The sequence below is a fragment of the Lissotriton vulgaris genome, chromosome 6, assembly GCF_964263255.1.
Source record: "Lissotriton vulgaris chromosome 6, aLisVul1.2, whole genome shotgun sequence".
Taxonomy (NCBI): domain Eukaryota; kingdom Metazoa; phylum Chordata; class Amphibia; order Caudata; family Salamandridae; genus Lissotriton; species Lissotriton vulgaris.
In genome coordinates, this window is record NC_141694.1 from 179550716 (window position 1) to 179577380 (window position 26665).

Below are 26665 nucleotides of genomic sequence, written 5' to 3' on the forward strand. Positions count from 1 at the left end.
CGCTCTACAATGAACATTGGGGAAAAGATGTCGTCTCCCAAGAGTGTCTTAAGTAGTTTTTCGACAAAAAGTTCCATCTTACCCGTTTGGGTCGTCTCGGCCACACCCGTTATTCGTATGTTGGATCATCTTGAGCGCGCCTCCAAGTCCTCCGACTTTTCCTGTATCACCTGAAGCAGGCGGCCAAACTGCTTTCGATCGGCGTCCCACTCCGTTTGCGCCTCTTCAGCCTCAGTCAGTCTGCGTTCGGCCATGTCGAGTCGTTCCGCATGTTTATCCACCCTCTCCGTCATGCGGTCCATGCGATACGCCAGGGCGTCGATCTTGTTACCAATGGCCGACATACCTTCCTGCAGGCCCTTCTCCATGGTCGCGAGCATGCCTTTTATTTCCGCGCAGAGCGAGGAGCCCGGGTCGTTGGTCGCTCCTGGCGACTGGGAGGCCGGAGGGCCTGGTTCCTTCTGGCGGCGCTGGTCGAACGACAGCTTCGACTGGGTCCTGTCCCCCTTCACCATTGTCGCGTGTCTCAGACAGTCTATAGCCCGCACCACGTTGGGGGGTGCAGCGGGTGAGCAGCACGTAGCCCTCGTTGAGTGCGTGGGTATGCCGCTAGGTCGGGAAAGCGTGGCGGGCACCGCCCGGGGTGCCGGCTGAGTTGGTACCTAGCCGTCCTCCAGTCCAGGGCTTGTGGGGTTCGTTTGTCGACTGGGCCTGGGTAATGGCGCCTCGTCAGGGCCCGACCTGCGCCACGCGGCTCGCCGCCTCCTCCGCAGTTAGCCCAGGGGTTTTTTCGGGGTCTCACGGCTCCGGGAACCCCCGCCAGCTGGTGACTCTGTGTGTCGATGAGGTGGCGTGGAGTCTGGGGGTCCGCCGTCGCCGGGACCCGGAGGAGTCTAGGTCTGCTTGTCCGCGCAGCCGCACGTCGGGTCACGTAACTCGGTCTCGGCTCTCAAGCGAGGTCGGGGATCGCGGCCTGGTCTCTCGCCACCTCGCAGCCGCTGAAAAATGGTGCGTCCGAGCGCGGATCGGCCCCAAACTTCGGGTGGAGTTGCGGAAGGAGTAGGGTCGACAATTCCTGCCGTTTTCGCTGGGATTTCTTTGCTGAGCAAGGATCCTTGTTGGATAATAGTTGGCGCCGACGCGGAGCTCTGCTCTTACGCGTCCGCCATAGACGCTGGCTAGCTCCGCCCCCCCTTTTAATCTAACCAATTATCTAGACATTATCCAGACAGACAATATAAGGCAAAACTAATCTCCCCTAATGATATGAGTTCTGCACATGCGCCTTCAAATAGTATTCAGATTTTAATTCCTAAATATTATAGCCATTACTAATAAGATAAATCACTTTTTAGTGAACATTACATCACCTAAAAGTTCAGTTGATCAATGAGTGAAGCTGAAAAGCCATATGCATTTGTAACACTTTACCACCAATTACATTAATAGCCAGGTGATTGTGCCTGGTAGCCTGAATATTAGCTTTTAAGCAGGTCACTGAAACATTAACCCTTTAAGCCATGGACATTTGTCAACAGGTCAAAATAAAGGACTAATACCAAAGCCGAGGTCTTCAAACTTTTTGATGCTGATGCCCGCTGTCAAAATTATCTCAGCATAATGAGACCCTCCAGACAAACATTGCTAGATCCTGGCACTCATCATCGACATCCATAAGCACCCCCAATTCACATGTCAAATCATTTTATGGTGCAGACATATTATGAAATAGATGTTAGTGAAAAAATAGTTTGTGAGTGACTGTGGTTTGCTTTCAGAGGCTTACCTCACAGTTCACACAAAAATTTCTCCAAAAAGAATTGCCCAAAAATGCACAATGGTTCTTTAGTTTTCACAACCAAAATTTAAGTTGACAGAAAGTATTTGGATGATAACACCTTTCTGAATTAATTTGATGGGTGTGCCTATTTTTCTTCAGAGAAACAGTCAATCTCTGAATGCACTACTGCCATCCTCAGGTTGTGCTCCACTTGAAGTCTTGAAGTCTTGAAAGGTACTTCATCTTTAATACTGCGAGTCCTGAAAACCCAAATCACATAAATATGAGGAGCTAAAAGGCAGACGAGGCTTGAATTTGTGTGCTACAGCTGACTTTTTTTAAACTATTGGCAGTTCTCAAAATGTCTTAAAAATGTCTTCTTTTCTGGAGTGCATAAAACAAGAATAACACATTAGGTCCCTTTCACATGCTTAAAACAGAAATTGCAGCCGGTCCTGGCTTCCTTACATGAGCAGGCCATTAGAGCCATTACCAAGATTCCCCTTTTCTTGACCCTGTACACATTGATAGCAATAGGTAACATGGTGGAGGACATGATGAGAATCCACCTCCTACCTGCTAATGAGATCAAAAATCATTGCATGGCCAACGTACTGTTTCATTTTTCTTAGGTTAAGTAAATTGAATTCTATGGAATGGAATAATAGTAACCTTGGTGACTTGGAACACATGATGGATTATGTGGCAAAATTTACAAGTCTACAATTATTATTGGAAAATTTCGGCATCTGCACAATCACATAATGCCAGTGGCCCTGGGTATAATGGCTGTAATGCATAGGCTGCAACTTTAGTTCCCAGTATCCAAGGAGAACCATTCTATATTTCATGGGATGCTAACAGCTTGCCATTTACTAATGCTTGGAGCTGAAGGTTGCTAAACATCATTCACCATAGTTAAGCCATATAATCGTTATTGATGAACTGTAAGATCCAAGTAGGATGTTTTCTTTAATTTCAGGGGAAAAAGTGGTCCCTTAATCTTCTTTCACACTGTTTTCCTTAAAAGGTTTTTATTTTTAACAATATCAAAACAGACACTTCCATTTTAGCAAACAAAAACTCTAGTTTTCTGCTGTTGTTGAATTCAGTTATGTTAGGGGAGTTTGGAGTGCCTTGAGAGTCTGAGCAGGGAGAGGCATGTAATAGCACTCCCCGAACCAGTGGTAAAACATCCTGCGATGTACCCCCTGTACCATAGGGTGTACTGCATATGTGCACCTGAGACACACATACACTGCTTTCTTTTTCTGATGCTTCCTGAGGGTGAGAGCTGGCCTCGGTGCAGGGAGCCATATGCTGAGTCAGGCACTGTCTGGGAGTAAGCTACTACAGGGTTGTAGGACAGTGTATGTCTGTCAGTGTTTTAGGTCTTTCTGTGCCTGGTAGTTACATATAAAATAATAGGCAGCTCAAATGAAAAATACTTTAAAAAAGTTATTATTCGTGTGGAAATTAAAGACAGTGCATTATAAAACCCTTATTACTTAATGCACTGCAGAGGTGGCGGTCTTCCCGCCATCTGAACAAACTTTACTGCCCACCGCAGTAGGATGGCAGCTGTGTGGCGGTCGGAAAGACCAACCGCGATGGAACCGACAGGCTCAAGGAGACTACAGTGGTGGCGGTGCCTCCCGGGCACCATTGTAGGCATTACGATGTTCCTTGCCTCCGGCCCTTTCATGGCATTGAACCCACCCTGAAAAGTCTTGCAAAAGGGGACATTGGAGGTTCCTAGTGGGCCCCACTGGACCTCTGGCCCAGAGACACAGGACCTAGGGTGCACCTACGGTGCCCCCAACATATCCCTATGCCATGTGGCAGGCACCGCATGGTGCCTGCCATGTAGTACAGAGATATGTGTGGGGTGTTTGTTTTGTACTGCAGCAGGTGCTGCAGAGCCCAGCACCCGCTGCAATACAAAACGTGAGCAATGTGACCACTGTGGTGGCAGTCCAATCTTAATTTGCCATGTGGGACCGTTGCCTGGTAGGCGAGCTGTCCCAAATACAAAATGATAGAGGACGGACTCGTAATTGGCCCCTCTATCTTGGTTGGTGCAGTGGAGAATACTGACTTGTATATTTTTAGTGCTATGCAGTGCCAAATTTGTGCAGGAGCTTTCAGGTGCTAAGCACCGGCACTTTTTTAACAGGGCCAGGGCTATTGGATTTTTTTCCCAGTGAGATGAGCCCAATATTTATTAAAATGAAATGTACCTACCTGTCCTGTGTCTTGTGTTATCCTCCTTCCTGCAGGATGGCCCACCAAGGTCCAGTCATGATGACTGCATCGCTTTAGTGATGTCAGTAGTGCACGAAAGCGTTTTAAGGAACATTTTATTTCGCATTGGTTAATTATTACAGTTGAGGGCGGGCTGATGGGTGAGCTGCGGGCAAGGCAGACTGGGTCATTGAAAGTTCCGGTCTCGGCAATAACCTTAATACAACATCGTTGAAGTAATAAAAAAGTGTGCAGCTGCTTTCTGTTAACAACTCGCATGTATCTGAAATAAAAACCCAGCAGTAGCAGGCCATGAATTATTCCTTTTGATTTTTCATTTGCATTGCATGCTGATGCTCTTGGCCTGGGCTGGGGGCCCACTAAAATGCATTATTTGCCAGCGATCTAATGGAGCCAGTGCCAAGGAGATTGCAGGTCACAGGTTAGAGAGTAGTAGATAGTACTACAACAAGTCACTATTAATTAATCTTGAACAGATTTGCTATTGTGTGTCCTCTTCACCAATTTCTTTGCAGCAAATAAATGTATAAGTTCAGCACCTCCTGAATCAAAGGCCCCTTTCCTCTGCCACACCTGACCTTCCAATTTATGGGTAACCAAAGTAAATTGCCAGTGCCACTGCTTTTCCGCATAAATAAACTGGCATGTTTTTCTTTTTTGCAGAATCTGCAAATGTAAAAGGGCAGGTTACAGCTCTTGTCTGCAGCTGCAGTACAAGTTGTAGGCAGAACCCAGTGACACACGTATGGACATAAGTTTCTGCAGGTTATCTATGTTTGTGTTTCTAGTGCAAATTGGTCCACTGTAGGACCAATGGGATGGCTCTAGCATCTCCATTCTTGAAGTAACCTTAGATGTAAATCACGCAGTTGAATGATTATCAGACAGGCTTTATTTTAAATTAGCGCATTCATCTCAAAGGCCCAGATGTTTCATGTGGCAGTTTCCATCTGCACTCCTTCCCCGCCAACATAAGGCAACATCAAATGAATACTACACTCTTCAGGCAAGCTGCATGGAGAAACTCCAGGCTCCATGGCTCATGGCGACTGATGGCGTTAAAATGAGATTGACTTTTTCTAAAAACAAGGGGTAGTTTCACATTGAAAAATTGTTCTTTTGAGCTTGAAACTAATCAAAGCAGCAGAATGTAAACAATGCACATTATATTATTTGTGTTTTGACCCAATAAAAAAAATACCACTATCACTCTTGCAGACACTGTGTAGCCCTTTCACGTAATTTACACTAGCGCACCCACAATTATCTTCTGGATACCTGGCCACTTCATCATTCGACAGAGGATGACTTAGCACTGTTTCGGTTTGAAGTAATTTGTAGCTGCTTAGCTTAGGAATTTCTCAGGAGGCTGGAAAGGAGAGAGTTGGTTTGCAGTTGCCTTGAAAATTCATCACCACTTTTTCTCACAGTTTACCCGATTTGAAGCTTGGAATGGTTAGACGAGACTAGAATGTTTTGTTTATCTCCATGTGGAGTAGTGCTAAATAAAACCGGACATTGTGTGGCGATAATCAACTTAAAGGACCTTATTAAGTAGGAAATTAAATATGAACAGCAATTGCAAAAAGAGCTCAACTGCAACTTTTGTCTATGTAGTATTGGTGTGGCTCACCTAAAAATCATAGATTGTATAAATATTATATATAATATCACAATGAATCACGTCTTGTTCTCTGTGGTAGGGCCAAGGCTGCTGCTGTATTTAGGATGCAGCGGTTGCAAGACATTGCGTTATGATCGGATATTACAACTGCGAGCCTGCGTTCCTGCATTCCTACAAGTGCATTGCATTGATTGATGCTTCTGTTTTGGAGGATCAAGTCAGGTTACAGCTAGGGAGAAGGGGTGGGGTAGTCAGGTGTAAATATGTGACATTCCAGAATAAGCATCATCAGAAAGAAACAGCCCGGCTTTAATTTCAAAGTTCATCCGGGTCCGCTCGCTGTAGCACTGGACTCCAAACAGGAGCTCTGTCCTTCGCATGGCTCTCTACCCACTGCTGAGCACCTGCAGGGGTTCTGCAAGTCAGATCCTGTCAGCTGTGTATACAGGAGCTAATGGGTCCTTGATGGGCTTCCGTGGGCTAGCAATGTGGAGGTGAGATGTCATGGGTGTGTGGAGCTCAGTCTTCTACCTCTCTGGGTGGATGTGTGGTGTTTTCAGACTTACACCCCTGTGGGTGACAGGCACCTCCTCAGGATCTTGATGTGCCACAGCTTGACCCATCTGCACTTCAATGACATGTGGCTAGTGACTGACGCTCAGCCACAGGTGCACAGAACAGGGTATAGACTGTCCTGTAGTGCATCCTTATGGCGATGCACATGGCTCATTTCCTGACCTTTCAACCTGTAGATTTTGGCTTTACCTTTGTTATGGCACAATCAGCAAAACTAGTTCTGGGTGTGGGTGGATGGAGCGAATAGAGGAAGTAGGTGGAGTCAGTGGAGTGAGTGGGTGGAGTCAGGGAGTGTGGGTGTGGCCTCCTTAAAAAATGTGAGCACCTGCACTTAATATTTAAGAAATAACAGCCTTTGACAGAAAGCAATGTGAATATTTAAGTGATTAGTTTATACCTGCATTACACACAGTATAATAAAGACTGCCACAAAATGCACAAATGTTTTATGATAAAATGGTGCTTCCAAAATATAGAATTTAGAATTTAGTAATACACAGAATGTATGTAATGACATTTTTTACGTAACTGAAAGCGCTATGTAAATACAATTGCAATTAAAAACATGCAATTCACAGCTCATTTGTTAATTCTTTGCACTACCACTCAAAAAGAATAAATCTTTGTCATCACACAGCTTCGAGAGAATCGATCAATTAAAGCCAGTACCGATGCCTAACCCGCGTTTATATTTGCAGAATATCCTTTACATTTGCATTTCTTTCATGCAAGCAGGTACCTTGTCTGCGTGGCTTCAGTTTCAAAGGACACTCCCTGAATGACAGTCCAGCTGAAGCATTTTATCTATTGAATGGATGACTTTTTCCAAAAAGTTGGTGAATGGTTTTTCAGAAATCCCGGGAATGCTGACAGGAAGGCTGGGAAATGCGCCCCCCTCCTTCCCATGACTCCTCGGCCCCTCTGGGTTCACGCCCCACAATGTCATAAAGTGATAGGAGCAAGCTAATACACATATATTTTCCAAGAGGGAGAAAGACTGGCAAGAATTTGCTTTTGGAATAGGAGAAGTTATTTCCAGATGTTTACAAAAAGAATTTGAGAGAAACCAAATGTTTAAATTGGAAGTCTAGGGTTGGGATAAGTGATGAGGGGAGTTAGGTTTAAGGATAGTGTTCAGGAGAATGTTACATGTTGGTTTTGATTAGGGTAAGGAATGAGGATTGCATTGTGGTTTAGCTTCACAGTAAATTTAAAAGTTAGCCTGATTAAGAGAATTAGGTTTGTGTAAGAGTGAGAGTTAGGACGTGTGCGAGAGATGAGATTAGGATTGGTCTTAAAGAGTTAGGGTTAGGAGTAGATTAACAGTTGCTAATATGGTTTTGGTTGAGGAAGAGGGACATTAGGGCTAAAATATTCAAACTAAATTCAAATTCAAGCCAAATATTCCCACCCCTTCTCCATTTCAATTAAAAATTGTCTGTTTCTAACTATTTGCAAAAGAAACATTTGATTCCAGCTTAGTCGTTTTTCTGACAAATTCATTCAAACATTTCACATACAATAAACAGGTTTTTATCACAGCCTGTAATGTTTATGAGCTTACAAATGATGTAGGTCCATTATTATTAGCACAAACATGATTTTCCCCTTGCACAGATTGCAACGGAAGGAAAAAACATATGGTAGTATTTAATGCTTCTATTTTTGTCTAAGGATAGTAAAGGTATATGTTTCTGATTCCGATGTTTTAAGTGTTGTGTGACTTTCCTCTGTTCTCTAATTAGTACATATGTTGGGTCATGACTGTCCTTTGCATGATGCACAGGTGTGTCACCTGCCTTGCATGCACTGCCAGAATCTGTTATCCTGGTGTTAGTTGTATGCACAGAGTTCTAGGCTTACCCTTGACTGACAAGGGGCTCTCTACTTGTCCTGGACCTGGAGTTGTGCACCCAGCATACCCCTAGTGATAGCAGCAGGATTACTGTCCTTCTTGGGGTTCTCACGTTTAGCAGGTGTTACTGTGGGTTTTGTAGTGAATACTTTTTACCTGTATGGTGTGACCTGGAGACTATTGGCCCACTCACCCAGTGTTCCGCTGCTCACTGTCAGCCCAAATCGTAGCTCCAAAATCCCATGCGCTTTAGCATGTGCATGTATTCTAGCGGATTGGTGAGCAGTACATTCGTGTATTAGTGAACCAGAGTGACAAAGGCCACTGGGTTCCATTATGGACACTCTTGGTCTTGCTTGCCCATTCAGTATTTTTCTGTAACCTGAGGGGCGGAACTCATATATTGAAATGAGGAAAAAGAAGATAGACTTTCCCATAGGAATTCCAGAGCAGTCTTTCTGATATAGAAGACTGCTGATCAGTCATCCTGGAACTGCTATTTGGTGAATGGCAGTGGAATAGGACAGTACTGCAGTATCTGTTGTCAGGGTGTGAAGGGTCCTTAGAAGGGGAGCAGCACTTTGTCTCTATTCCTGAATACTGTCAGATATGGCTTTTGACAGTAAAGGTGCAATATGCTCACACCTCTGTTGTGGTTATCAAGCCTGGAGACAACCCTGATTTGAGGAGCATCACTCAAGACAAAGGCTGACTCTAGAGGATAGTCTCTGAAGTATGCTTTGAAAAGGCAGACTGGGAATCCACATACCTGTTCTTCTAACTGTATGAAAGTGGGAACAGCCAACCCACTTTTGTTTCCAGTTCCAGGCTCTCTTCAAACGAGGTGGGAGTACCCTGCAGAATACTCAGAGGAGTACTGCACAATGAAGGGCTGATATCTGCCTGTCAGCCAGCTTCCCTGAGATGAGGGACCATTAACTGAGGCCTGATCTGTAGAAAGAATCCCTGAGACCCAAGGAGCCCTCTGTGAGAGAGAGGGAAGGAAAGCACCAACCTTACAGGATAAGCAGGCTGTTGAAAAGAGCTGTTGCAAATGACCCTGGTGCAGGAGTCCAACAAACAGACATTCTGGACTCACCAGAGTTATGGGACCAGACCTACTAAATACTCAAGGTCCAACCATGCTGAACAGTCACTGGAGCTCAGAATAAGGACTACATCAGAAACTTCTACAGCAGTCTTTTCAAATGGAGGCAGCTGCTTGCCTATAACGGGGCTCTTGAGACTGTGTGCTGAAAGAAGTGGGGGGAAGGGCTGGACCCATGCTAGAGACTACATCACAATTAAGCTGAGAATACGCAGACTAAGACAAAAGGAGGAAGGAGTGGTTTCAGTGCCGTCAGAGGGGAATACCACTTTGAAGCATAGGAGACTGCTACCCAACAGTTGAGCATTCCAACAGACTGGAGTGTGCAGTGTTTTGCATTCTGTGCATTAAAGTACTTGTTATTTATGAAGAGAATCACTGGGTTGGACAATTATCTTATTGTGCTGCTGGGGTTGTTACTTAGTGCTGAGTTTGAGTAACCCCACATAAATATCCCTGAAAACCTGTGACTGCTTAGCAAGTAGGGATAGTGGCTGGTTAATGATATGGCTTCTGTGCAAGAGTGGGTTCTGAGCTGTATTTTTTATATTTTGGACTTTGTTTAGATATCTGCTTTGAGTGAGCATCCCTAGTGAGTCTCATGCACAGTAATTTTCTGTTAAATTGTTCTGTACTTTAACAACCAGTGCCTTTTAAAATAAGATCTGCTAGTGAGTTTCTGGGGTTTAGGGGTCTGCTCGGTACATGTTAACAAGTATGTAGGCTGAGCGAGAAAGTCAGATGTCTGTCTGAGCCTAATATCTGTACACAGATATTTCTACCACAGAGGAAACCCAGAGCAAGCATTGGAAATTTAACCGGTCTCGCATTTGTTTGAGTTAGAGCTCTTAGCATTGTAAATGGTAATGTTATTTACCTCTGTGTTATGGAATGTGTGTATGTGGTCTGTAGTGGAATTATGTGGGTTGTATTGGATTAGTTAGTTGTTTAATGGTGTGGTGTGGAATTGTGTGTGTGGAGTGCAATTATATGGAATGTTATTTTGTGTTGTGTGGTATGTAGTGGTGTTTAATTATGTGGTATGATTTTGAATTTTGTGGAACGATGTTGAATTGTGTGGTGTGGAAATTATGTATTTGGTGTGTAATTTTGGTGGTGAGTTGTATATTTTGGTTTGGTGGAGTTGAATTATGTGGTGTGGATGTGTGCAGATAGCTTTGTGTTTTTGGTGATGAAAAAGACAAATAGGTAGGAGCTAAGCAGATACAGATCGGATGTTAAAAAGAGGAGAGTTGGAGCTATTGGCATTGTAAATGTGAATGTGTCTTACTTATCTGTTATTGATTGGATTGGAACCTGTTGGCTCATGGCTAGGGAAGAAATACTTATTGCCAGTGCATGTTCATAGAAGACCATGCACATTGGATTTGTGTAGTGCCTAAGAATTATCTGATTATTTCAATCTGCTTTCTGGGTATGCGCCTTCTACTATCATGTTTTTGTGACTAGTTTCAGATTTATGCTAATTTACTCTTCATATGAGTTGGCAACTTATCCAACAATAAAATGCCTGGTGACAGGTGTAGAAGTAATACATGCTCTGAAGGACACAAGCAGCTCCTGACCATATTTCAATAAAAAAACAACTGCTGTGCTAGATAATAGCAAAAAAGGACTGCGTTGATAGAGTTGTGAATATGTGATGCACGAGTGCACTTCTAAGATGTACAATAAAGTCCTTTCAGCATTTCAAAGCAGGCTCTCCCTGGGAGGGGGATTGAGACACCAAAACAGCCAATACCATGAGCTGAGAAGTGGCATAAAAAAATCTGACAGAGAGATAAAGTTGTCTTTAGGCAAACCTAAAAAGAAACCCCTTTCCTAGCTACACTAAGAGTGAAAATGTATTGGATGGCGCTGAATGCATGAAGCCTTGCATTGTCATGCACCCACTTACCAAACCAAAGTGTTTTTAGGGTGTGCACCTGTTACAACGCATTTTTTACAACGCACTACTGTTACAACGCATCCATTACAACGCGGATACTGTTACAACTCATGTTTTTACAACGCATTTTTTTACAACGCAGGTACCTTTACAACGCATACCATTACAACGTAAGTATTGGTAAGTATATAGTTATTTTTTAAATGTTATATGTTTGGGGTAAAGGGGTATTTTTAGGGGTTAGGGTCAGTTTAGGGTTTTTGGGTAAAGGGGTATTTTTAGGGTTCAGGGTCAGTTTTCAGTTTTTGGGTAAAGGGGTATTTTTAGGGTTCAGGGTCAGTTTTCAGTTTTTGGGTAAAGGGGTATTTTTAGGGTTCAGGGTCAGTTTTCAGTTTTTGGGTAAAGGGGTATTTTTAGGGTTCAGGGTCAGTTTTCAGTTTTTGGGTAAAGGGGTATTTTTAGGGTTCAGGGTCAGTTTTCAGTTTTTGGGTAAAGGGGTATTTTTAGGGTTCAGGGTCAGTTTTCAGTTTTTGGGTAAAGGGGTATTTTTAGGGTTCAGGGTCAGTTTTTAGTTTTTGGGTAAAGGGGTATTTTTAGGGTTCAGGGTCAGTTTTTAGTTTTTGGGTAAAGGGGTATTTTTAGGGTTCAGGGTCAGTTTTCAGTTTTTGGGTAAAGGGGTATTTTTAGGGTTCAGGGTCAGTTTTCAGTTTTTGGGTAAAGGGGTATTTTTAGGGTTCAGGGTCAGTTTTCAGTTTTTGGGTAAAGGGGTATTTTTAGGGTTCAGGATCAGTTTTCAGTTTTTGGGGTACAGGGTAAAAATAAATTAAATTTAATTTTAAATTAAATTATTTAATACTAAATTAATTAAATTAAAATACATTGCATTCTTTTTGGGGTTGAGGGTCAGTTTTGAGTTTTTGGGGTACAGGGGTACAGGGTAAAAATAATGTTATATTTTTTTAAATTTTCAATAATTAATTTAAATTATATTTCATAAAATTACTTTAATTTATTTTTGGGGTTTAGGGTCAGTTTTCAGTTTCTGGGGTACAGGGGTACATGGTAAAAATAAAGTAATATTAATTTAAATTTAAAATAATAAACGGAAATTAAATTATTTAAAATTACATTAAATTATATTTTTAAAATTAAGTTACTATTATATTATTAATATTAACATATATATTTTTAAAATTAAGTTACTATTATATTATTAATATTAACATATACTTACCTATACTTACGTTGTAATGGAATGCGTTGTAAAGGTACCTGCGTTGTAAAAAAATGCGTTGTAAATACATGCGTTGTTACAGTATCCGCGTTGTAAAAACCGCGTTGTAACGGTATGCAGAGTAAAAGTCCGCGTTGTAACATCATATATCCTGTTTTTAGTCAGCCTGCAGAACAGACGCCTAAAACCTGTCTCCCATGGCATGCTAATTTACTAAATGTTAGAATACTCAGTCGTAATGCAGTAAATGTATTACTAGAGCTTCTCACACCCCTGCGGGGCTTAAGCACTCACTGTGACAGCCCCACCTTCTCGGCTGCCCTTCCACCCTTCATGACACGTTGTGCTTTTTACCCTATGAATTACAAATGGGAAGGCTGCTTATGTAGCATTGAAGTTCAGGAGACTGCCCCCTTCAATAATCAAGGACAACAATCCAAGCACAATTTAAAACAATGGCATAGTTAGAAATGTCTGTTCTGTACACCCTAAAGTGCTCCACCCAGACAAAAAACGTAATGGTGTATTTCTGCACAAGTGTACAAAAACTCACCTCAGACTGAGCCTGTTTTGCCATTCCACAGATGGAAATCAAAGGGAGAGTGCAGTGCAGAATGAGACAGGAGGAAACTGGATGCCTTGACAAGGGGACTCGAGGTGGGTGAACCAGTAGTGCTAACTGCTAACTGGAGGATAACTGAAGACCTGGCAGACCTGGCAGCCTTACCACACCTTCTTCAGAGGAAGCCCATATGTCTGTATAAACATCAACTGTGTAAAACCTTACACAGTATAACCAGTCCACCGGCACTTGGCGCCCACAAATGAGGCGTCAGGCTGCTAAAAACGTCAGAAGCACTGCCCAATGAAAAGACAAGGCGCACGGCTGAACAGAAGACATCTTCCTGAATCAATCTTTTCCAGTATAGGGTTATTAGGGAAACTTTCCTCGAACACAAGAACAGTCCCTTCCCAGTCTTTATTGTGTTTCTGTTTTTCTGCTCATTAGTGTGTCAGTGATGTCTTTGGGACACAGAAGGCATCAGGAGTACCTGGTATGCTTATCCATTCTGCAGAGCCAGCATCTGGGATATTTTTAAGCAGCAAGATAGCTCTGTAGTCTGTATATGTTGCAGAAAAAGAAAGATGGGGGAGGGAGGAAGGAGAGGGAGGGGAGGGAGGGGGGGAGGAAAGGGAACATGTGCCCTCCCTTGCAATTACATAACTCAAGTTAGAGCAATGGTTCGAGCCTCAGCGAAAGCTCTATAAAAGTAGGCTGGTATTATTAAACACTTGTAACAAGTATTTGTATTAATTGTTTATTTAAGTGATTGTTTACAGGATCAGTTGCCGGAGGAAAACAAGGGGGAGGAGGCTGTGAACAGAACAGGTGCCCTAAGACGGCTCTGATGAGCAGAAAACAAAGATGGGGGAGTGCATTGAATATGCGTCCTCCCAACAAGAAGGACAAAAGTTATGGCTGTAGCTCAATAAACAGACAGAACTGCCCACTTTGGTCCTGGGGACCCAGGTTCGAGCCTTGGTGTAAGATTTATAAAAAAAAAAATAGAAAGTTACAGGGAGTTTTGCCGGTTCATCAAAAGAAAACAAGCCAAGGGAACAGCAATGGGAGGAGGAAGTGCCTGGGCAGGAAAGGAATGCTGTGTGTGTTAGCTGTGAAGGGAAAACCCTACCTTCAACTGCTGATAGGAGAAAGTCAAGTAAGAAGACATTGCTCACAGAAAGTAAATAAAACACATCTAGTAACAATACAGTAAAAGGTCCAGTCCTCACGCAAGGTTACAATTGAAGACAAGGCGGTACTAAGGAGGGGCTACTCAGCCGATTCACGTATCAAAATCAACCATTTTGAAAGGACAGAAACAGGAGAAAATTGAAAAGATGGGCGGGGATTAGGTGTAGCTTCTATTCAATACCTCAATACAGCATGTCTCCAAGAGACAGCGCAAGTGCTGACTAGGTGAGACCTAAACAATTAATGATGCCTTAGTAGGCCTCAAAATGTAAATGGGCATCCAAAATACATGAAATTTCCTCTTTGTTTGTAACTGATGTGGTCATCTGTTGTGCTATACAACATTTTTAATTTTGCAATATTTCCTTGAAGAGAATCAGGCTTGAAGGCATACTGTAGTACTCTGTTGGCCTACTAGCAGTTCAAAGCTTTTCCCTTGAAGAATTAGCTGTCTGCTGAGAAGATGAAACTGGTAGCAGAGGAATCTAATTAATTAGTGTAGTAGCCACTTTTTGACAAGTGTGGGTATGCTACCCTCGCAGAAAAAGAAGGTAGAACTCTGGCAACAGCCCCACTAATGGTTCCCTTTGAAGTCCTACAAGGAAGAAACCAGTTTTGGGTGTGGATAAAGTGAAACATCAAGGAGAGGTCTCTAGACCCTTGTTGATCTGCGATTTTGAAGACCCCAGAATACTGTGCAGGGGGGAATGGGATTGCCTGATTGCTACTGCCAGGAAATGTCAGTAAGGCGTGTATGGTAATGTGATATACCCATATTATGTGTGCACGTTCTAAAGCTCTCCAACTCTACTTTTAAACACCTGCCCATCTGAAGAAACACTGAGAAGAGGTTAACCACAAGAAGGACGGACCAGCTTGCTGATTAACTTCTGTCTGGGGTGTAAGTACTATGAACTTACACCAGAACCAGTGGCACTGGCTTCCCAACTCTATTGGGTGACAGCAGATGGTGGACACACAAGTACCCTGAAAGTTTCACAAAGCCGTGGGTGTTTGGGGTGTGCAAGCAGGTAAAGTTGCTGTTTTGATGGGCTACTGCTGGAAGACCTCTAGTCAGGAGACTACTCCCTCACAAGGCTGGAGTGAAGGCATTTTCAAAGTATGTTAGCCCCTGCTACTATTTGAAGGAAGTATCAGTGCCCAGGGGCTGATGCAAACCTTTCTAAAATGAGTAGGGCTCGCCAAACCCATGTGAGTGGCTCACAAATTCTCCCTTTCGCCCCTGTGCTGGGAATGTGGGAGAGGATAAAAAGGCATTAGTAGGCAGTGTGCTTATGCAGCAAGGAGCCTGTGTGATTGTGTGGGTGGTGGGGTATCCAAATATCTATTTTGCTATTCACACGGGTGCCAAAGTAGGTAGAGGCACCCATGCTGGACTTATTCTACACTAGTGGGTGCTTTACATAGGAAGGAGCTAAGAGAAAAGAAAGGGAAAGTCATTGCACTATAGCCATTCCAAAGAAGCAGTCTTTGGGCATAGTCTTGCCCATTGTGCCTTGCCTCGCTAATTTTCACATGTACTGTGGTGCCCACAGAAGTAGCAGGCACCACACAGTGTTATGTCCAGTTTCGGGGCCCACATGAAGAACAGTGCAGCATCAGAAGAGCCCCTTCTTTTTCTTAATGTTGCCAGCCTAAGTTTTCCAGTGTAATACATGCATGACACCCAGTGATGGTTTCTGCATTTTAAATCACTCTCAAAGCTGTGGCTTTAGGGCTGGAGGCTTTCCAGTGTGTGGACTTCTGTGTATATGTTTTAGTGGTTTTATGTAATATGACTAAGTTAAAAATACGCTGTCAATAAAATGTTCATTGTGTTAAATTTGTTGTTGTTCCTGGAATGTCATGTCAAAAGAGAAAGTTAAAACAACTACATTATTCTGATTTCCGAAATATTTACTATATTTAAGGGTTTGTGTTCCGCTATTAATGGTGTAGTGCCATCTAAGAGAAAGCAAGTAAGTATTAATTTATATTAATGAGCATCACATGCTAGCTTAGGCATATGTGGGGTTATTATGTTCTAGTGGTTAGTGGCTGTTAAAATACAAACTAGGAAAATAAGCCCCCGGCATGGGGGGTCTACTCTGCATTTAGGGGTCAATAGGTAACTGTGTCCTTTTCTGGTTGTGCACCCCCTGTAGCCGAAGAGACCATCTACAGAGTGTGCTGTCAAATAAACTTATTTGTAATTGTATGTATAATATTTTGTTTTATAGATAATTCAATAACATATTTTTTTAAATAAACATATTGTGAATTAATTAATTAAATGTTATCTGTTATTTTGTTGACTTAGGGGCCCATTATGATGGCGGGCGGATTGCCCCCGCCATCAACTCTCGTTTTTCCCCCGCCATATTAGAATGGCGGGTGGGACCTCGGTGGACAGAAAGACAGTCCGCCGCTTTTCCGCCCCGCTGCCTTGCGGCCGGGGCGGAAAAGGAATAATATGGTGGCGGTGTCTATCGGACATGGCCAGCCATATTATGATGGGCATTTGGCAATGCCTGCCACCACGGAAAGGCAGGTGGACTTCACTCTGGGAGCCCCCTGCGGGCCCCCAGAGTGAAGGAGAGTAGGGGAGTGAACACGGGGGGGCACGCGGTGCCTGCCGCTTTGTAAATGCAAATGCAGAAATGCATTTTTAGCATTGTGGCGGGCGGTGCAAAGAGCACTGCCTGCCACAGTGCTAAAAATACAGGATGTGCCCACCACTGCGGCGGGCACATCATAATACCCCCCACGGTACCCCCACCCTAATGGCGGGCGGTCCCTATTACCACGAGGATTCTAATGACCCCCTGAGTCTCTAGCCCACAGCTCCTTCCTAGGGAAATCTTGGACTGCTCTGCCTTGCTGCCCTAAGTGTAGACTGCTAACAGAGGTGCTTGCACTGGAACTATCCTGTTTATATTTTTCACACCATCCATCATTCCAAAACTAAGCTATTAACAATAAATGACCTGCCTGTATTTGTGTGCAGTTAGTTATGGCAAGCATTTGATATGATGAAATTGGCATTTTGCAAAAGCATATTAATTTGTTACTTACAGAAAAAGCAAAGGTTTATATAAAAATATCAACTTACACTTGCAATTCTTAGATTATATGTCATTTGGGACACAACCATCAACAAAATGTTGGTGGAACTGATATTCCTATATCTTATTTAATCTAAAACGCAGTTGGGGTGTTCAAAGTGTCCTTAAAGAATCCGAGTCTCAAAGATCAGCTTCAGAAACACCATCAGCCCTCATGTCACAGTCTAAATGTATGTGCCCTTTAAAATCAATCAAATACACAGGTTGGTCTGAGGGTCGTGTATTAACAAAAGATTGAAATCTTTAAAATAGCAGCGACTGGGCCTTAACTGTGATGGCATTTTAATAGGGTATAAAAGAGCTATGTTCGCACAAGAGTGCAGTTAGTTTGGCAAAGATATTTTCAGCAGGCTTCAACTAACAATTTACAAATGGCCAATATGAGGGTTAATTCAATAGGACCAAAAATGGGGGGAGATAATTTAAGAAGGAGCAGGGTGTTGGTACAATCGGTAATCCTAGATTGACCACCAGTCTGATGGATATGTCTTGGACTAGTGCTGCTTGCCATCAAATATCAAGATTAGTGTACATGAATCAAAAACTTAGTGAAATTAAGTCTTACATACTGAGATTATCGGATCACAAAATCTATTATACCAGAGCAGTTGAAATGCTCTGATAAGATTCTAGACACATGTGATAGTTAGTCACTCATTACGAGTTGCACAGTACTGGCTGTGTGCAAACTCTGCACACAAAATAAATATTACTGTGCATGAACATGGAACCAGTACTCTGCCATGATGTGTAAATCCCCCAAGAACCATTTTTATCAGACGGGATTAACACTTGTAGGGTCAAATGTATGACCTTTTTTGCTGATTACCTGTTTGTGACCATAAAATAGGAGAGGCCAATTAACAAACCCTATTTTGCAGTCAGTAACTAATTACAGACTCGCAAAATAGGGTTTGCAACTTGCTATTAGGAAGGGGCGTGCCAAGGGCGTCCCTTCCTAATAGCGAGTCCCAATGGTATGTACCATTGTTTTGCATCCGCAATTGTGGTTGCATGACACTTGCAATTTACCACCTACTACAAGTAAGCCACTCACAAACAGTAAGTGGTCTTTATGTGATCCCTCCCCCTTTGTGACTGGCATTCAAAATATTTTTAAAGAGCAGACAGTGGTCCCAAGGACCACTGTCCACTACTAAAAAGATGAAACAGTAATGTTTCATTTTTCTTTTTTTAACTGCATCCTGATTTCCTTCAAGGAAAACTGACTGCATTAAAAAGAAAAACGGCTTTATTTAAAAAGCAGTCACAGACATGGTGGTCTGCAGACCCCAGCAGACCACCATCTCTGAGAGTGCAAGCCACTCCTAATGGGGTCGCGAATTGCACCTGCCTCATAAATATTAATGAGGCAGGCAATTTGCGACCCCATTAGGAATTGCAAACAGTATCTGAGACACTGTTGTACATTTCTATTTGCGAGTCGCAAAACAACGCAATTTGCCACTCACAAATTGGTAGGGTCATACATCTGGCCCATATTCTCCACCTAGTTTAAATTTGTGAGCTGGAGCGCAAATGCTGAGTGGGGTGGCTGGGGGAAAGAAAGCTCATTACATACCTCGCCATTGATTAAAAAATACGCAGGCAGGAAATGGGACAAGGTATGGCTGCTATGGCAGTCAAAGCCTCATGAGAGTTTATTGGCAGAAGTAACCAGCACGTGCTTTAGTTGTAAAGAGAACACTAAACCTGAACTTTTAGATAATAGGGCCATAAAAGGCAATATCATGTTTACAGGCATCCAAGAAGTCAAGATAGAAGCCCAGAAAACGAAATAGTTCATCAAAGTTTCAATAAAGGCACTATCACGATAGAGGTTAAGGACAGTGATTACCAATTTACGGATATCTGTTTAAAGAAGAGATTTTCTAAATAGCAAGGGAAATAAAATAAAAGTAAAATTTGTTATTTTTGTAGTTTGCTCTGATATATACCAAGCCAGTAAGATTTGTCAATGGTGTTTGAGTCCCCTTGCAAAAAGAGATTAAGTAGAATGCAGTGCAATTTGGTACAATATTGAAAGTGATCGCTAACAACATAGTAAATACCCTTTCGAAATTAGAGCCAGAAAATTGCAAAATAAATACTTGCTAGTAATTAATCTATATGTATGCATGTCTATACGCATTGATGAATGAAAGACAAAGGTAAAAAGCCATGTGCCTAATTTGACTATGCCGCATGGTACAAAAGCCTAAAATGAATCCTAAAGGGATTGAAAAATAGTGGTTTAAGATGTCTATACAGACAAACAGCAACAGCTTCTTATTGTCTTTCTTTTGTTTTACTAAGTTTTGCTTTGAGAAATGGTGAAATTTGCAGCTCTGTAGAGCTAATTCATAAGTGAAAACAAAGAGAGGGGGCGTGGCCAGGCAGGTGGGCCAAGTACATGTGCTGCCCAGCGCTCCAGCTGACTCAGACAATATCCTACAGATATCCTGCTACATCCTGTTGTAATTTTCTTCTGGATAACCCCTTGCAACGTCGAACTTACTGTTCGGCGTACCAAGAGACTTTGGCCCACATGCATCATTGTAGGAATTTGCGATTCCTAAATTGGGAAAATTAAGGAATCGCAATTTAGGAATCGCAAATTCCTATGAATTAAAAATTCACAAAAGTTTTTGCGATTTCTTAATTTTCCTTATTTGCGATTCCTTAATTGAGAATCGAAAATAAGGAATCGCTTATCATTGATTCATATGGGCCAAGAGGCCCATAGGAATCAATGTGAAGTCATTTTCACTTTGCGAATTCGCAATTAAGGAATCGCAAAATGAGAATGCAATTTCAAGGGTGAAGGGGGGGTCCAAAGGACCCCCCCCTGCACCCCTGGAATGTCACATAAGTACATTTTACTCACACACATGTCCCAAGGGCATGTGTGTGTGTGTAACATGTAAGTTTCAAAAATGCATTTTTTTGCATTTTTGAAACTTTTCGCAAATTACCATGAAGGTTTACTTCATGGTAATTTTCCCCTTCCCAATTGCGAATTTGCAAATTGAATAAAATCATGCATAGCATTTAAAAAAATCGCAAAATTTGAGATTTCTTAAATGGTATCGCAATTTGAGAAATTGCAAAAAATTGTGATTTCTTAAATTGCGATAAATGAAAAAAAATGATGCATCCCAAAAAAGGTTTTTGCATTCGCAAACGGCCGATTTTTGTGATTCGCGCCGTTTGCGAATGCAAAAACGCTTGATGCATGTGGGCCTTTGTCCTGCCACCTCCAGCAGTTCAGCCATCCTGATGTGGACACGGCCCTGGCAAGACTGGCCATCACCATGCATTTCCCTGCATGGATCAGATATATCCGGGGGCCTCCTGGGAGCAGTGGAATCAGCACCAACGTTCTCCAGAGGAATGACTGGAGGTCTGGAGCAGGCTGTGTCCCCTGGGGGAAATCCTACGAGAGGCACCTCCCTGAGATCCGTAGCAGGTCAGCAGCAGAAGGGACTACCGGGAAGCACTTACGCTGCTGCCGACACGCGCCCGCCCATCTGCGCATCTGGGAGAGTGTGGGCGTTGGACCTCTGGGTGTGGTGGTGGCGGCCCCCTGGCCTGAGGGTTTCTATTGGTGTAGAGCAGAGAGACCACGTCGACGCTGCCCTGAAAGATGTGGTGAGGGCCAGAGTTCACCCTGGGAGGAGGAGCCCTTTGCCTGCTGGGCAAACATAAGGAGTTGTTGGATCACGAGGCCTGTGCTACGCAAGCCCCTTCTGAGGTGAAGATATTTTCGTGATGAAGAGAAACAAATACTCTGCAAAGAAAATGTGGACTCTGGTAGTGTGCCCCCTCAAAGAGACAAGGACAGTGGCTACTGAGGCTACACAGCGAATGGTACAGTGGGCCTCATGAGCAAGAAAACCTCCAGATTTTGCCCTCTGGGAATGCACCCACAATAGCAATGCAAACTCGGAGAGACTGCCCCACTGGGGGGGTTGAGCTCCTTGCGAGTGAGTGGACCTCTTTTTCCGGGAGAAAATAACCACCTCGAAAGACGCTGGATGCTACCCCTCCTGTGTTGCCTGATTGGTGATTCCTGTGGACCCGTTAAGCTACACCCTTGGTCTGGCACTCAGCAGAATTATTGCTCCTAGACCCGGAGGGAGTGTATAGAGTGCAGGATCGCGAGGAGACCACTGATTGGACCCCATGCTTATATAAGGAGTGTTGGTGCCAGAAAAACAGCATTAGTTGGTGGAGAGCCTAACAAAGATCCTTGCAGCATCCCTGACCAGCTCACCCTTGGTGCCTGGGGGTTGTCAGACTGCTGAGCTCAATGATGGTGAAAGAGTATGCAAGCCGCTCGGCCCAGGCCAACAACTATGTGCAACGTTTCTTCCGGGACCTGGGGACCAGGAGGTAACTCCAGATGGAAATGGAGAAGCAGTTCTGCAGGGAGCATAGATGGCTCCCTCCCTTGCGGATTTGCTTGTGGTGATTCAAAACTCAAGAGATGAGCTGGTCCATAAGATTGACTCTGTTGCCACTGATGTTAATTTGTTACCGGCTGATTTACGCAAGGGATCAGAATGTGAGATCACTCCAGAATAAAATGTGAGTGCCTTGCAAGATGCGGTCCATACACTCTGTGACACAGTCTTATAAAACTCCAAAAAGAAAAGGTGCACCTGGACGGTTGTAAAGAGTACTCAGAGTGGATGGCTTGCAGAAACAATCTATGCTTTGTGGGGTTCCTAGAGCGGGCGGGAGGGTAATCTGCCAAAATCTTCTTGGAAACTGGATCACTAGTACTCTGGATACACACAAGGAACACATATTTGGGTGGCTTCAGGGGTTCCATTTAAGCATTTGAATCACGTTGTGGACTCAGAAGGGTGAAATGTTGTTGTGCAAGGGATGCTTGAGGGTCAGGGAATTGTTTTATTAATGTCTATGCCCCTAATGCGGAGTGTTCAGATTTCTTTCCTACAGTGATGGAGGTGGTGGCGCACTATCTGGGTGCGGTGGTAGTCTTAGCAGGGGATTTTAACTGCATTATTAATTGGACGTTAGATCAGTAGCCTCCCCAAACCCATACTAACCCTGACTCATTGGAACACTTTGGGACATGCTAGATGGTCTGCATCTGTACAATGTCTGCCATAAACGTCACTCAGGAAGACACCTGTTTACTTGCCAAGCCCCCTCAACAGGTACATTCAACGGCATACATTTCTGTTTTATTTCTGCCGATCTAGTGCCCATGGTTGTAGGTCTCACCTATTTGACCTGATATCTTGACTGGCCGGTGATACCCCTGTAGTGCCTCCTTTTGTGGTGGTGGTCACATTTGTGCTGGTGCATTATTTTGAGGAGAATTGGGGGTCTGCCTCATGTCGCGTGCTTGATTGGGAACCCAGGAAGGTCGTCCCCTGGGGAACATGTACTAAATCATCTTATGGGGTTCAGCGTCAGTTAGAACAACAGATCAGGGATGAGGAAAACAAACTGGGCAGGGTAGCGTAGGTGGTGCCTGCGTGCCCCCTTAGACTATCGGAATGGTGTGACACACAAGAGGCTTAGTTAGAGGACTTGTGTAGGTTAGAGAAACATTCTCATACAGGTTATCAGCATCGATTGCATATGGAAGGGGACAGGAGCGTTGCTGACCCGATTGATTAGATGCAATGCTCCTGAGGCCCCTGTCCTATAGTTGCACATAGAACCTGGGAAACTAGTATATACACGGGGAGCAATAAATGAATAAATTAGTAAGGTATATATAGAGCCAGTACTCCCTTCGCAGGAGGCTCTGCAGGGTTTCCCTTGTGACTGAAGATTGATTTAGACATTACAAAGGCTCTGGATGGCTGGATTAATAAAGAAGAGATCAGTTTGACAATCAGGCATCTCAAGCCTGTAAAGATCCCTTGAAGTGATGGACTGCCAGATGCACTTTGACATATGTTTGCTGCATTAATGGCAGACCGACACCTGGAGGTATATAACAAGGCCCTATATACAAATTCTCTCCATGCTCAAGGCCCTGGTGGTCATGATATTGAAGCCTAGCAGGGACCTTCATTTGCCACATCATACATGCCGATGTTGCTCCTGAATTTTGATGTAAAAATCCTGAGTGGAGTACTGACAGCACATCTCCTTTCTCACATGCCCCTCCTTATACACCATATATCAATTGGAATTCATTCTAAGACAGAGTACCATTCATAATTTGTGCCAACTGGAGCATGTGTGGAACACCCGTGCCTCTTCAATGATGACTTTGCTCTGGTACTCGTATAGAGCAAGCATTTGATTCCGTAAACTGGTCGTATATATGACAGGTGCCCCAACATATTGCATTGGGTTCTGGATTCATCTGATCGGTTTGCTTGTTCTTTTCTGCTCCAAATGCTACGGTAAGATCTGGGGGGTAGGTATCTTATCCATTAAGATTGTACAGAGATACCCACCAGGAGTTCCCTTTGTCTCCGCTTATGTTTATGTTTGCCATGGAGCCATTAGGGGAGACCCTGCATTGCATGATGCAACTACGGAGTATATCGCTTGAGAAGACTGATCAGATGGTCACCCTTTATGCCAATGACACTTTAGTGTACATTCGTCAGCTGGCTTATTCATCACCCATCCTGCTTGAGGTTATGTTGGTATTTGGAGACATCTCAGGCCTCCGCCAAATCAACCCAGATAAATCTAAGTTGCTCCTCTTGGGAAGACTAGCAGGAGTGTGAGAGGGTGAGTTGCCTGTGGTGGGGTTTCTTTGGGTGACCTTGAATGCTCGTTATCTGGGGGATCATATGGCCCACATGTCTCTGACATACTTAGAACTTAAGATTGGAAGAGGGGTGGAGGTAATACGGGGCTCAATCAGGTTTTGGAAGGAACTGCCTCTGTCCCTTATGGGCAGGATTGCAATAGTCTTAATGACAATTTTACTGTGCTGTCTCTATGCCCTACAGCACACCTTTTATATGGTCTCCAGGCACTATTTTAGTACACCTGAAGTTTTACTACATGGCAGCTCAGCTGCAACATATGTTTCATTGGATGGATGACAATGACAACTGCGAGAAACAGCTTTTATCGGGCACACACAGTAGACTACCTTTTCTGACCCTTTGATGCTTGGCTCCGAAGACCCATTACTGCTCCCTTTTATTATACAAAAACAACAGGTGATGGGCCGAATGAGGATCAATGTCACACATTCAACCCAGTCAAAAGATCTGGGTCCTAATCCATCGTTTTTTTGCACTCCACACCACCCTGGGTTAGACAATGGCGATATGCAAATCAGCTCTGACCCTGTGCCCCATGGGAACAGTCCAGTCCGAACTACAAAAGCCATGTCCTTCCCAGAACGGAATCAAGCATCCGAGGACCGGACCGGTTTCGAGGTAACACCTCTCATCAGCCCGGCTAGCTTGACTCCAGTGGTGTGGAGTGCCTGGGACCCACGTCTGGGCATCCCCAGTACACTTAAAAACGATTGATTTGGGCCCAGATCTTTTGACTGGGGGAGTGTGTGACATTGATCCACATTCAGTCCATCACTTGTTGTTTTTGCAATTACCGCCCTAAGTGCGCTGGGGATGCCCAGACGTGGGTCCCAGGCACTCCACACCACTTGGAGTCAAGCTAGCCGGGCTGATGAGAGGTGTTACCTCGAAACCGGTCCGGTCCTCGGATGCTTGATTCCGTTCTGGGAAGGACATGGCTTTTGTAGTTCGGACTGGACTGTTCCCATGGGGCAACAGGGTCAGAGCTGATTTGCATATCGCCATTGTCTAACCCAGGGTGGTGTGGAGTGCAAAAAAACGATGGATTTGGGCCCAGATCTTTTGACTGGGGGAGTGTGTGACATTGATCCACATTCAGTCCATCACTTGTTGTTTTTGCAATTACCGCCCTAAGTGCGCTGGGGATGCCCAGACGTGGGTCCCAGGCACTCCACACCACTTGGAGTCAAGCTAGCCGGGCTGATGAGAGGTGTTACCTCGAAACCGGTCCGGTCCTCGGATGCTTGATTCCGTTCTGGGAAGGACATGGCTTTTGTAGTTCGGACTGGACTGTTCCCATGGGGCAACAGGGTCAGAGCTGATTTGCATATCGCCATTGTCTAACCCAGGGTGGTGTGGAGTGCAAAAAAAACGATGGATTTGGGCCCAGATCTTTTGACTGGGGGAGTGTGTGACATTGATCCACATTCAGTCCATCACTTGTTGTTTTTGCCCTTTTATTATACAGCATTTGGCGACCATATGGGAGGGTGTTGTCAGGCGGGTTGTCCAACAGGCTCGTTCTGCACCAGAAATGCCAATCTGGGCAGTACGGCCATTCTCTTGTATTGTTAAGTCAATGGTGGGACAGCGCTGGAAGGAGGGCGGTTGCAAATTAATGGGAGACCTGTATGGTGATAGGCATTTTATTACGCAAGAGGAGGTGATGGCATCCTTTGATTTGGGTGCAGGGCAATTTCTCCAATACAGGAAAAATTTGAGCGGTGTATCGGATGAAATTGTTATATATCGGCATGGAGTTCAGTGGATCATGTAAAATATTTTTCTCTCCTGTATGACTAGACCTAAGTTGACATTGGGGACAAGCTCTTCTGCCGATGGATACATACCTCTGATCTTATATGTGAAAGAATTGCATGGGTTTCACCCTTTCTTTCTCTTCTCCCTGGATACTTCTGAGATTGCTAAGTAAGTATTATGAGTAGATCATTTATATATACATGGACAGCGGGGGGGGTGGAAACCTACAAATGGACTCTTTATGGTATGCATTGTCAATGCGATAGCTCTATATGCCAATAAAATTACTTTAAAAAAAGAAAAAGTGGAAGCAAAGAGAGGAACTAAGAAGATATTCTTCCATAAAGAGAAGAAATTGATATTTTCTTGATGCACTCTTTGTTTGTAGTCCTAGGTATTCAAGTCATTAAGAAGAAATTCTACAGTATTGGGTGGGGAGTCTCCGGGAGCAGATCAATAACTTTGATTAAAATTACACATTTCAGAATCTCAGTGAAACTGCTTTAAAATGTTGCACTTATAAAAAGGCTGGAAACAAGCAGGGTGGCCCATGTGTATAAATTGTTAGTATTTGAGCATGGGTACCATTTTCACAGGGAGCTTGAAGAATGGCACAGCCATTTCACACATAGATTTCAATAATGAATTCAGACAACTTTGCATCTGGGTCAGTGTGTGCACAAACTTAAATCATCCCCAAAACAGGTTCAAAAGGTGAAAATACCTGAAGCAAACAGGGTGGAGGACTGTATTACAATGGTGGCTGGCTACATAACCAGTTTTACAATCTGTGGTCGAAAATGGCCTTTTCTATAACCTGTCGTGGACTGTATAAACTTCAATGATAGTGGAAAAGTGATATTCAAGCTATAATGGTCAAAGTGACACTTTTC

General features: G+C 43.7%; 1 protein-coding gene across 1 annotated transcript in view; it reads right to left on the reverse strand.

Moving 5' to 3' along the window:
• Nucleotides 1–26665, reverse strand: part of LOC147706982 (cytochrome P450 2K1-like) — a 524195-nt gene that overhangs the window by 379954 nt on the left and 117576 nt on the right. The gene's annotated exons all lie outside the window — the stretch shown is intronic.